The sequence below is a fragment of the Orycteropus afer genome, unplaced genomic scaffold (assembly GCF_000298275.1).
Source record: "Orycteropus afer afer isolate SDZICR_OR568_19922 unplaced genomic scaffold, OryAfe1.0 scaffold00057, whole genome shotgun sequence".
NCBI lineage: Eukaryota > Metazoa > Chordata > Mammalia > Tubulidentata > Orycteropodidae > Orycteropus > Orycteropus afer.
In genome coordinates, this window is record NW_006921644.1 from 1,826,444 (window position 1) to 1,840,398 (window position 13,955).

The 13,955-nt window shown below is 44.1% G+C and overlaps 1 protein-coding gene across 1 annotated transcript in view; it reads left to right on the forward strand.

Annotated features, from left to right (window-relative positions):
• The window catches only part of VAT1L (vesicle amine transport 1 like), a 189,099-nt gene that overhangs the window by 40,415 nt on the left and 134,729 nt on the right, over positions 1 to 13,955 (forward strand). The gene's annotated exons all lie outside the window — the stretch shown is intronic.

Sequence of the window (13,955 nt, forward strand, 5' to 3'; positions counted from 1 at the left end):
TAAATGGCATGAGATTCAAGAATGTTCCTATATTAACGACACTCTTATTCATTTGTGTTCTGCTGTATTTTCTTGGGTGGGAGATAGGTGGTTGGAGAGTGGACTAGCACCCTGGTAATTACATAAACCCAAGTACTCCCATGAGAGTGAATGCATATGGGGAATGTCATCTGTCAGGTGTGTCGTCAAGGAGGAAAACAATGGTGGTAAAAATTGCTGCTCTGGAGTTTAGGGGTGGCAGAAATTCTTTCCATGGGTTTAAAGAATCTCAGTGCTAGTCTTTCAGTATATGTTGCATGCCTGCCACATGGCAAGCACTTTGTGCCACTCGAGGTCCACTGGGCCTTGAATGGAACTCTGGTCTTTCAGACAGTGGCGTGTATTGTTCATCAGGAGCCCCTGAGTGGCACAGTTAAGCATTTGGCTCCTACCTGGAAGGCTGGCAGTTCAAATCACCCAGACGTACCTTAGAAAAAAGGCCTGGTCATCTATTTCCAAAAAATCATCCATTGAAAACCCTAGGGACCACAGTTCTACTCTGACACACATGAGGTTGCCATGAATCGGAGTCAACTCAATGGAAACTCATAACTGGTTATTGTTCATTAACTCAGTAAATGGACTCTGGATCTATAGAGATTAATAAGAGAAGATTTTGACATACCATCTAGTAGAGCTTGAATTGTTCTCAGAGTTGGTAATTCTGTGGTTTGATGGTTGGGTCTATCTCAAAGATATTTTCATTAGAGATTTTGCCAGCATTTTTTTTTTTTTAAATGTTGGACATCTGCAACTATACCTACCCTACAGAGTGTAAAGTGCATTTCTATTTTTCCTTTCTGAGAAGACAGTCTCACTTACAAAAGAGTGAAGGCAAAGATAGGGAATGTTAGAAAATGCCTTAAGAGAAATGTCTTCAATCACTTTAGTAAATTTGCTGATGTCTTTTGACCATGAGTGAATACATAATAAAAGCTAAGCATCCCTCAGGAAAAAAAAAAAAAAAAGAAGAATTTCTCTTCCAGTGAATATGTTAACAGCAAGCAAGCCATTTAGAATGCTGGCATTTACGATCTTAGTGTGCTCAGAATACAAAGCATTAGACTTGCTTTCTTATCATCGATACAAGCTCCAGTTTTTACAGTAGGGCTGGACTCAGTTTTCCCCAAAGTCACTGTTTAAACATCAGCATTGATCATGTTTCTGTTCATTTCTTTGTATTTTTTTTTTTTTTCACTCAAGCTTGTTCCTGGAACAAAGAGGACTGTATCAAGGATGTCTCACAAAAGAGAAGAAATATGGGAATACCAAAGGTTTTTGCCTTTCTTCTGCTGAGATTAGGTACACGTGCAGTACAACTGAAAGGAAAAATGTAAGACAGGTGAAGGAACTGGTAGAAAGGGGCACTAAGGACAGGACAATAAGGCAATGCCCATAATGCAGCTATGAGGTCCTGGAGCTTTGGTAGACAACAGTTTTGGCTCTGAGCTTACTGATGGTTATTGTTGCTAGGTGCCGTCAAGTCAGTTCTGACTCATGGCACTTCGTGGATAACAAATGCAGCACTCTCCTGTCCTGTGCTATTCTTACAGTCCTTGTTATGCTCAAGCCTGTCATTGCAGCCACGGTGTCAACCCATCCCACTGAGGGTCTTCCCCTTTCACTGACCCTCTGCCTTCCCAAGCATCATGTCCTTCTCCAGGGACTGTCCCTTCTGATCATTTATATTCCTAGTAGTGAGCACATGAGCTTTGGTGGTACAGTGGTGTGATCATTAAGTTTGTGTGTTAACTTGGCTGGGCCTGGCTGAGTGGCTGGGCAGCTGGTGGTAGTTATTCCCCATGATGAGACTGGCAATCAACTTCATGGTGGGATCTACCACAAGCAGCTGAGTAGCTGCTTTAAGGATGTAGTCTGCTTTCTGTATATAAGCAGCAGGTTTGGGAATGGTCTCTAGCTTATGGCACACTTGCACCCTGTATGTAGCCATGTAGCCTGCCATGCTCTGCCAACCTTGGGACCTTTAATAGACTTGAATCAATGGCCCGCCATATGGTTTGGTAACATCGAGACTGTGCCTTTTTTCTTGTCAACCTTGGGCTTCTCAGCCTCAGCAGCCAGCAGCTGTCAGAGTGAAGAAAAGCCTCTAGCTTCAGTGAGCCAAGAGCAGGAGGCAGAGCTGAAGCCCAAGGTTGAGGGGCTTTCACCCAGCCCCTAGAGCCTGGCACTTTGAACTCAGACTTAAAGCCTCCAAACTGTTAAGAGAATAAACTCCTGTTTGTTTAAGCCATCCCATTGGTGATATTTTCTTTAAAGCAGCACAGAGGTAACCAAAACAAGTAGTTAAGGCATTTGGCTGTTAACCTACAGGTCAGTGGTTCAAATCCACCAAATGTTCTATGGGAGAAAGATGAGGCAGTCTGCTTCTGTAGTGATTTACAGCCTTGGAAGCCCTGTGGGGCAATTCTGCTCTGTCCTACATGTTACTATGAGATGAAATCGACTCAATGGCAGTGGGTTTGGGTAATAGTGAGTACAAATTGGTAACAATGATCAGCTGTGAGCTTGTGTGCATTTGATAGAAACACACCTGTTATTAGGAAAAGCATAACTAGCATTAGTTCTGAAACCAGAAGACTGTGTGTCTGGGGTTCCCTATAAAGAATGTATGCTGAAATATAATGAACATCCTCAACTAAACTGTTAGAGTAAATGCAATTGTTTTCATGAAGCTTTTTCTCATGATGACCTTCCTGTAGTCCAATAGCAACAGGATGTTCTCTTGGGTGGCTGAATCTCCCGGGAAAGCTTCTCTCAACCAAGATTTGGTAAGTGCTGTGCAGCACTGAGTTCAAGGTTAACCTGTGGCCAAGTGCAGCTCCATGTATGTGTATACTCAATGACATTATCTACAGAAACTGAGAGTCCTAAAGAGAACCCAGAACATTCCACAGAGGGAATACCAGTAGGTTTCCCCCAGGCAGACCAGGCTTCTCCCAAGATGTCTACCTACCACTCCTTTCATGGTAGGGGGAGCCCCTTGGTGGATATGTTCCTGTGCATTATCTGTGATACCCTGGTGCTCCCCACCACTGTTGGACAGACCTGATAAGTGGAACCACTGACCACATAGCTGCTGTGGTTGGTAGAATAATGGCCCCCAAAGTATGTTACCTTGCATGGCAAAAGGGATTTCACAGCTGTGACTGAGTCAAGGACCTTGAGATGGAGAGATGATCCTGGATTACCTAGGTGGGTCAATGTCATCACAAAGGTTCTTAAAGATGAATGAGTCAGAAGAATCTGAGAGAGATTTGAAAATGTCCTGCTGGCTTTGGAGATGGAGGAAGAGGCCATGAGCCAAGGAATGTGGGAGGCCTCTAGCCAGCTTGAAAAGGCAAAGAAATGGGTTCTCCCCTAGACACTTCAGAAGGAATGCAGCCCTGCCAACACCTTGCTTTTAGACCAATAAAGCCCATTTTGGAATTCTGCCCTTCAAGAGATGATAAACCTCGTTGTTTCAGGCCACTACGTTCATGGTAGTTCGTTACAGCAGTAAGACAGAACTAATACAGCCACTTTCCCTGTCCTGCCTCCCTCCCTCACCTTTCACCATGGAAGGCCCTGAAGAAAACACATGCAGCAAGTGGCAGAACTAGGACTCTTAACATAATCTGCCTAATTCCCAAACCTGTTATTCTTCCACTCCACAATCCAGGATGTTGAGAGAACCTAGAATCCACCTGGGATTCCTCACGTTGGGTTTTATGCTCTTGCTGCTCTACCATCCAGCCTGGTACCAAATAGACAAGGCATGCCTCTTGGATAGACCTCTTCTGAAAATGCCTCTGGGAAGAGAAGGCAAGTTCAGGATCCATTCCAGCCATACTGAACCTCTCGGTGTTTTCAGAGCAAACCCAAACTCTTTGAACCTCTGTGTCTTTTTATCTGCTGTTTCTTTTTTTCCAGAATGGTGTTCTCTCCTAATTCAGATGTCACCCCTCTAAGAAGCCATCCCGTACTGCCTTGTCTGGGTAGCCTTAGTCCTTTCATAGAAGCAGTAAGCGAATCCTAAAGCTAGTATTCTGTTGGTCATGGCTTTGTACTTTGGTGACATTTCGTGAGCAGGGCTGATATCTGCTGAAGGCAGGGTGGTGTAGCAGAGGGATGGGCAGACCTGGACTCAACCTTCAGTCCTCCCATTTTATACCTTGGTGACTTTGAGCAGGAAACTTAACCTTGTGAAATGGGAATAATAATGGCTACCTTCAGGGAGGATTAAGTGAGATAGCAAAGGTAGCACAATACCTGGTATGTAGTAGGTGCTCTGTGAATGATGAGAATAGACAGATATTCCGTACAGCCAGGCACAGCACTGCTGGGTCCACTGTTGTGGTTAGCTGCTACTGAGTTGACTTTGACTCCTGGTGACCTTGTGTACAACAGAACAGGGTGTTATCTAGTCCTGTGTCATCTTTATGATCACCAGCATGTCTAAGCCATTTGTGGCAAATGTGCCAATCCATCTCCCATCTCACCAAGCCTGCCATGCCCTTGTTGGTCCTATGTGTCATCAAACATGATGCCCTCCTCTGGTGACTGCGCTGAGGAAATGCTGGTTGTGTTACTTCTGGTCAAATATTTGATGTAAAAAGGAGACTATGTCTATATATTTATTGTCCCTCCAGACTGGATGGAGTAAGAAGGGTATTTCATCTTGGTGGTAGTCCCCCAAACCATGACCTCAGTTTCATCATGAAAAGACATCCTACAAACCAAAATTGAGGGGCATTCTACAGAATACCCAACCAGTGCTCCTTAAAATTGTCAAAGGTTTGGGAAAAAAAGAAAGTTTGAGAAGCTATCACAGATTTGAGGAGACTCAGGAGATATGACTAAATGCAATAGAATGGCTTGGGTTGGATCTTGGACTAGCAAAAGGACATGAGTGGAAAAACAGAAGAAATTAGACTCTAGTAGACTGTTTTGTTAATAGTGTGGTAGCAGTATTAATTCCAGGGTTTTGATCACTGTGCCGTGGTAATATTAAGGGAATCTGGCCAAAGGGAATATGAGAAGTTTTTAACTTATTTGTTTAACTTTTCTGTAAATCTAAAATTATTCTAAAATCAAGAGTTAAGACAGTGAGAGCAAGGTGGGGCAGGGGTGGGGGAGAGACAGACTGAGAGAGAGACACAGCTTCAACCAAGGTATTCATATTCAGGTAAGAGATTTTAGTTTCTCCATGCCCTTACCTCCTTAATTTTCCCTATTGAGGGAACTATTTGGACGCAACTGAACCCACTGCCACTGAAGTGATTCGATTCACAGTGACCCGCTAAGACAGAGTAGAATCGCTCCATAGTGTTTCCAAGGCTGTAATTTCTTTGGAGGTGAACTGCTGTATCTTTGTCCCTCAGAGTGGCTTGTTGGTTTGAACTGCCAGCCTTTCAGTTAACAGCCAAGTGCTTAACCATTGGGCACCAGTGCTCCCTAGAGGCAACTGGAAGGCGGCTGATCCTTCCTCCAAAAACCAAAACCAAACCCACTGCCATCGAGTCGATTCCGACTCAAAACAACCCCCAGTGTGTTTCGGAGGTGGTAAATCTTTATGGAAGTAGATTGCCCAGTCTTCCTTCTTCCTTCCACGGAGTGGCTGATTTGAACCACCAACCTTCTGGTTAGCAGTCAGATGCCTTAGGCACTGTGCTACCACAGGTCCTTGTCTTTCTTCCAGTCTGGCTCAAATAGCAAATCACAGGAAGGGTTGGATGAAGTATCTCTGAGCCTCCAATGGGACAGAGCAGTTTCCTCTACATGCCTCCAACTAAGACATGTGAGGAAGAGACGCAGCTGAGGGCAGTTGCTCCAGTTGCTGCAGCCTAAGGTGGGCCACGGATCTTGGAAAGGAAAGCAAGTGTACTTTTCAGACAGAGTTACATGGCTACCACTCAGTTATTCAATTCTATTCATTATGTATAGGGCATTTCCATTGTCATTCAAGTCACTGAACAGGAGAGGCCTCAGGAGGGAGGAATGTGCACAGAGGGCATCGAGAGGCTCCCCCAGCTCAGACCCAGACCTGTATGCTAGTGATCCTCCCCAAATGACTAGTTAACCTTATGGCATGTTAGCATTAAAGCATGAAAGGATCCAGTGAGTAGAAACCCCTGGTGTGTAGGATTTGGGCATCATCTGCAAAATCACTTATTGTTGTTAGGTGTCGTCCAGTCAGTTCCCACTCATAGTGACCCTTTATACAACAGAACAAAACACAGCCTGGTCCTGCACCACCCTCAGAAGTTACCTATGAGAGTATATTGCATTGAAAACACCATCAAAACAAACAAAAAGAACCAACCACACTCGTTGCCGTGGAGTTGATTATGACTCATAGCAATGCTGTAGGACAGAGTAGAACTGCCCTATAGGGTTTATGGGGCTGTTAATCTTTACAGAAGCAGACTGCCTCATCTTTCTCCTGCAGAGTGACTGGTGGGTTCCAAACACCAACCTTCTGGTCAACAGCTGAGTGCATTAACCACTATGCCACCAGAGTAGCAGGGATCAAACTTGAGCCCCTAAATCCGGGACTAGGAACTCCCAACCTCGAGCTTCTGCACTACACTGCAACAGTGGCCTCAGAAACACCTGCACCTCCCTCTTTTCTTCTGCCTGTCTGACCTCATACCCCAGGAGAAGGGAGAGTTCACCAGAGCAAGATCTTCCGGTCCCAGGGACTCACAGAGACAGGAAATGGAACCTCTGAAAATTTAAAGAGAGCAAAGTGGCTCTCGTGTCCTTCATGAATAATGAAGGGAGGAGGATCGACTGCATCTCTGCATTAGCAGGAGAGGTATGGCCCTGAGACTCCTTGAAATGATTATGACCCAGGCTCCAACTGCTGACCCTGGGAAATAGCCCTGGCCTTCCTGAATGTCCAAGATGCCTGAGACAACTCATCCAGCAGGAACCCCACCTCCTTCTCACCTGAAACCTGGGGTGCACACGGCCAGGGACTGAAGTCCTCATGTGTCAGCAATATGCCCCAGGATGAAAAAAGAAAAAAAAAAAATCTGAAAAACACACACTTCTTCCAAGGTAGGCCTGTGTCTGCAAAAGCCTCATTTGATCTTTTTTCTTTACACTCAATCATGACCGAGTCAAAGAAATGCTCTTTTATCACAAATAGTAGAAAGGTTGAATTCAGCCTCCAAAATAACATTCATTTATTAATATTATCTGAATAAAAATATCAGCTCACAAGGGGATAATAAGAACCAAAAGAGATTGAATATTTTAATTTCCATACATTGTCTATGAGGAAACCTTTTGTGGTTGAGTTGAATCTGAGTCATAGTGACCCGACAGGACAGAGTAGAACTGCTCCATGGGGTTTCCAAGGCTGTCAAACTTTACAGAAGCAGACTGCCTCATCTTTCTCCTGCTGAGTGGCTGGTGAGTTTGAACCACTGACCTTTTGGTTAGCAGCCAAGCACTTAATCAATGCACCCCTAAGACCTGTCTGTGAGGTAGATACTGCTATATCCCCATTTTAACAGAACCAACAGATATAGAGAAGTTAAGTAACGTGCCCCAGGTCATGCAGATATTAAGAGCATGAGCTGTCAGAGAACTCGGGTCCTTCTGAATACAAAGCCCATGGTTAGGTTTGGTTTTTCCTTTTCATGACTGTTGAAATGGATTTCAATTTTTTTTTTTTTTTTTTTTTTCTGTTCTCCTAAGTTCTTCAACTAGGCTCTTAGCTCATTAACTGTCAGCCCCCCCCCCCTTTTTGTATAGTTGAAATAAATAGGCTCATTTTTTATTGATAATAAACTAAAAGCCTAAGTTTATCTGTTTTTTTTTTTTTTTTTTAAAAAAAAGCTCCCCATTTTCCTCTAGCTGCAGTCCCTCATAACCACGAATGTACTGTTGTTTTTATACATTTGCTATTCTAGATATTTCTGATAAGTGGGATCATACAGTATTGGTCGTTTTTTTCAGTGGTTGAGGCACTTGCCTGCTAACCAAAAGGTCGGTGTTTCAAACCACCAGCTGCTCCATGGAAGAAAGATGAGGCAGTCTTCTTTTATAAACATTTGTTGTCATAGTAGGAGTTTTTGTTAGGTGCTCTGACTCATAGCAACTCTGTGTACAACAGAATGAAACACTGCCTGGTCCTGTGCCAGCCCCACAATCATTGCTGTGCTTGAGCCACTTGCTGGACCCACTGTGTCAATCCACCTCCTTGAGGGTCTTCCTCTTTTTTGCTGACCCTCTACTTTACCGAGCATGATTTCCTTCTCCAGGGACTGGTCCCTTCTGACAATGTGAGCAAAGTACAAGAGACAAAGACTGGCCATTCTTACTTCTAAAGAGCATTCTGGTTGAACCTCCTCCAAGACAGATTTGTTCATTCTTCTAGCAATCCATGGTATATTTAATATTCTTCCCCAGCAACACAGTTCAAATGCATCGATTTTTCTGCAGTCTTCCTTATTCATTGTCCAGCACTCACATGCATATGAGACTACTGCAAATACCATGGCTTGGGTCAGGTGCACCTTAATCTTCAAAGTGCCGTCTTTGCTCTTAAACACCATAAAGAGGTCTTGCGCAGCAGATCTGTCGATGTAATGTCACTTGATTTCTTGACTGCTGCTTCCATAAGCGTTAGTTGGGGATCCAAGTAAAATGAAATCCTTTACAACTTCAGTCTTTTCTCTGTTTACCATGATGTTGCTTATTGGTCCAGTTGTGAGGCTTTTCATTTTCTTTATGGTGAGGTGTAATCCATGCTGACGCCTGGAGTCTTTGATCTTCATCAGTGAGGACTTCAAGTCATCTTCACTTCAGCAAGGAAGGCTGTGTCCTCTGCATATCACAGGTTCTTAATGACTGGTCCTCCAATCCTGATCCTGTGTTCTTCATCATATGGTCCAAATACCCTGCTGGTAGTTGAAATACTGGTGGCATAGCTTCCAGCATCACAGCAACATGCAAGCCACCACAGTATGACCAACTGACAGACAAGTGGTGACTGACCTTAAAGATTTATAGCCTTGGAAATCCTCTGTGGTAGTTCTCTGCCCTATAGGGTCACGGTGAGTCAGAATCGATTTGATGGCAGTGGTATCATTATTTCATTTGCAGTGCTCCTCAACAAAACTCTAGAGTTTCTAGCCAGAAGCAGCAGAACAATGATCAAGACAGCTGGCAGGTGGCTGGTGAAACCTGGAGTGAAGGGCAGGTAAAGCTGATCTCAGTGCCTTGTGTGTGTCCTCCTTCACAGCCACCCGCTCAGTGCTCTCATGTATTAGTGACGTTGTCACACAAGCCCCTTTCCAAACATCACTGTCCTCACAGGCTAAGATATAATTAGACTTAAGGAAAATTTAGCTTCAGAGTTCTGACCCTTTGGATACTCAACTTTCAATGGATACGTGCTGAGAATTCCAAACACATGGACTTATTGTTGCTGTGTTTATATGACCTCAGGAACCCATCCATTTCTTCCGTGACAAACCCAAAAGGCCACAGTTGCATATAAGAGGGCAGACAGTCCTCGGGTTACAAACGAGATTCATTCCTAAGTGTATCTTTAAGTCTAATTCGTAGGTAAGTTGGAACAGGTGCCTATGGTTCTTCTTTAGCCTTAAGAGCTCTGGTAGCATAGTGCCTCAGGCATCTGACTGCTAACCAGAAGGCTTGCGGTTCAAACCCACCAGCCACTCCTTGGAAGAAAGACTGGGCAATCTACTTCTGTAGAGATGCCACCTGGGAATCCCAAGGAGGGGTCACTCTGAGTCGAATCAACTCAACAGCAGTGAGTTTGGTTTTTTGGTTAGTGCAAGAAAAGGCTTGAAGCCTTTTCAGTGATTTAAAAGCTGCACATGCAACAACTGAGGTGAGAGTGATGAAGAATGGGTTGTAAGCAGAGATTGGCATAGTCTGTTTCAAAGTAAGGGCAAATTTACTTAACATTACAGGGCAAGTAAGAGTTGCCAGTAAGTCAGATGGTACAAGGAACACAGAGTTGGATCTGTCTGAGTTTATTGATATGGGGTCACTAAGCACAGATTCTTCATTCGATGTTTCAGCTTGACAGATTACAAAAGGATCTAATAGTTTATTTGGTTGGTTCACTGAAGCATGGATTAAGCGGTGGCCTACACTAAATCAACTTGAAATGCTAGACCTATCTTGATACACTGTAGAAGAAGGTATCCAAAGGCTTAGGGAAATTGTCATGTTAAGAGTAGATTTATCAGGTTGAACCCACAGACCCAATCATGGAATGCCCAGAGGTCACACCTTTTACCATATGGTGAGGAACAAATTTGTGAAGGGAGCCTTGAAGACTGCTGTGATTGCTATTTTATATAAGCCAGATTTAATGGTTGGAACTGCCCTAACTGAATTAAGACACCCAATTAATGGGGCTGAATGGCCCTGGGATGGTATGGGCCATATGGTGAACTTCATTGGCAAAGACAAAGTGGGCTTGGTTACCGTAATGGACAGCAGAGTCAAAGCAGTAATCAGAATAGTCTGCCTGGAATGGACTTAAAGTGTAGGCTATTTAGTCATAGTGTCCCTAGGAGTGAAATAGGGAAATCTACTAAATATTTACTTGATCTGTATAAGCAGAAAGGAGCCCTGATGGCATAGTGGTTTAAGTGCTTGCTTGCTAATTAAAAGGATCAGCAGTTTGAACCCATCATCTGGTCCATGGGAGAAAGATGTGGCAGTCCACTTCTGTAAAGATTTACATCTTTGAAAAGCCTATGACATAGTTCTACTCTGTCCTCTAGGAATGCAATGGGTCAGAAATGACTCAACAGTAATGGGTTTGGTGTTTGGGGTTTTGGTACAATCAGAAGAATTCTTGGCCAAGAGAACAGGAGTCTAACTTGAATCACCAGAATAAAGAGTCATGGGCCCTAAATCAATTCCCAGATGTGTGAGCCATTTTAAAGACCCACAACCCCTTGAATGAAGGGGAGGCCAAGTCCACTTTTGTAGGAATCCCACTACACTGTCAAAAATGTATCATGGTAATCTTCCTCCCAGTGTTCCCCAAAGAGATCCATAGCCTTTTATGAGAGTGACTGTTCATTGGAGAAAAGGAAATACTCAGAATTCTCAGGGATTACTGGATACAGCTCTGAACTGACAGTAATTCCAGGAGACCCGTAGCATTGCTATAGCTCACCAGTCAAGAGTAGGGGAGTATGGAGTATTAATGGAGTCATGGCTCAGATGTATCTCACAGTGGTTACTCATTCTACAGTGATTTTCCCAGTTCTAGAATGCATAACTGGAATAGACAAACTCAGCAACTGGCAGAACCTCTATACTGGAACCTAGCATGTGGAGTAAGGGCTATCATAATAGGAAGAGCCAAGTGGAACCCATTGGAACTGCCCAAACCAAAAGCAATCCCACATTCTGGAGGGGTTGCAAAGATTATTTTCACTATTAAGGACTTGAAGGAGGCAGGGATGGTGATTCCCCATGCATCCTCATTCAACTTGCCTATTTGGCTTGTATTAAAAAAAAAAAAAAGATGGATCTTGGAGATTGGCAACAGATTATCATAAACTTAACTAGGTGGTGACTCCAATTTCAGCTACTTTTCCAGATGTGATTTCATTGCTTGAGTAAATTAATACATCTCCTGGTACCTGGTTTGTAGCTACTGATCAGGCCAATGCCTTTTCTTCCATTCCAGTTCTGAAAGAATGCCAGAAGCAGTGCGCCTTCAGCTGACAAGGCCAACAATACACCCTCACTGTCCTACCTCAGAAGTATATTAGATCTCTAGCCACATGTCATAATTTAATCTGATCACCTTTATCTTCCACAAGATGTCACCTTGGTCCATTACATTGATGACATTATGCTCAGTGGATGTACCTGACAAAGAAGTATCAATTACTCTAGACTAATTGGTAAGACATTTGTGAGGTAGAGGGTAGGAAATGAACCTGACAAAAATTCAGGCACCTTCCACCCCAGTGATATTTCTAGAGTGCAGTGGTGTGAGGCATGTCGAGATATTCCTACTATAGTGAAAGATAAATTGTTACATCTGGCCCCTCCCACAACTAAAAAAGGATGCATAACACCTGGTGGGCCTTTTTGGATTTTGGAGGCAACATTTCCCTCATTTGGGTGTGCTTCTCTGGCCTGTTTATCAAATGACTTGAAAAGCTACTAGTTTTGAGAGTCCCAGTACAAGAGAAGGCTCTACAACAGGTCAGACTGCTGTACAAGCTGCTCTGATACTTGGGCCATATGATCTAGCTGATCAAATGGTTTTTGAAGTCGCAGTGGCAGAGAGAGATGTTGTTTGGAGTCTTTAGAAAGTCCCTATTGGTGAATCAAAGTGCAGATCCTTAGGATTTGGGAGCAAAGCTCTGCCATCTTCTGAAGATAACTACTCTCTTTTTGAGAAACAGCTTTTGGCTTGTTATTGGGCCTTGGTAGAGACTGAAGGCTTAAGTAAGTGCCACCAAGTCACAAAATGGCCTGAGTTGCCCATTATGAACTGTGTGTTTTCTGACTCACAGAAACATAAAGTTGAATGTGCATAGCAACACTCTGTCATTAAATGGAAGTGGTATATATAAAGTAAGGCTCAAGCAAGGCCTGAAGGCAAAGTAAGTTACATGAGGAATTGGCCCAAATGCCCATGATCCCCATTCCTATCACATTACTTTCCTTTTCCCAGTCTGCACCTTAGGCCTCCTGGGGAGTTTCTTATAATCAGTTGACTGAGGAGGAGAAAATTTGTGCTTTTTCACAGATGGTTCTGTATGTTATACAGAAACCACTCAGAAGTAGACAGTGGCAGCACTGCAGCCCCTTTCTTGGACTTCCCTGAAGGACAGTGGTGAAGGGAAATCATCCCAGTACACCTGGTTGTTCATTTTGCTTGGAAGGAGACATGGCCAGATGTGCGATTGCTGTTTGGCTAGATGGTCAGGGACTTGGAAAGAACATGATTGGAAAATTGGTGACAAGGAAGAGGCATGTGGACACCCCTCTCTAAATGGGCCAAAGAAGGGAAGATATTTGTTGCGAATACTCACCAAAAGGTAACTTTGGTAGAGAAGGATTTTAACAATCAAGTGGATAAGATCATGTGTCCTGTGGGTACCAGTCAGCCTCTTTCCCCAGCAACTCCTGTCATTGCCCAATGGTCTCATGAACAAAGTGGCCATGGTGGCAGGGATGGAGGTTATGCAAGGGATCAGCAACATGGACTTTCACTCACCAAGGCCAACATGGCTACAGCCACTATTGAGTGCCAATCTGCCAGCAGCAGAGACTGGCACTGATTCCCTGGTATGCACCGTTCCTAGGGGCCATAAGCCAGCAACCTAATGGAGGATTGATTATATTGGACCATTTCCATCATGGAAAGGGCAGCATTTTGTTCTTACTAGGATAGACACTTCTCTGGATATGGATATGCCTTCCCTGCACAAAATGCCCCAGGGTTACAGGTGAGGAGAGAAAACTCAGGGATGCCCAGAATAGCAGTCCAGAAGAGCAGGAGAAAGGGGATTAAAAGCCAGGAAGCCAGAGAGAAGAGCAATCAGCTGAAGGGATTAGGTGAGGTGAGGAAACTCAGGCCCGCCCAGAGTAGCAGACCGGAAGAGCAGGAGAAAGGGGAAAAAAGCCAGGAACCTGGACAGAAGAGCAGTCAGCCCCAGGGTTACAGGTGAGGAGAGACAACTCAGAGACGCCCAGAGTAGCAGGCTGGAAGAGCAGGAGAAAGGGGATAAAAGCTAGGAACCTGGACAGAGGAGCAGTCAGCCCTAGGGACAACTCAGGGACACTCAAAGCAGCAGGCCAGAAGAGCAGGAGAAAGGGGATTAAAAGCCAGGAAGCCAGACAGAGGTACAGTCAACCACAGGGACCCAGGTGGGGGTGATACGAGA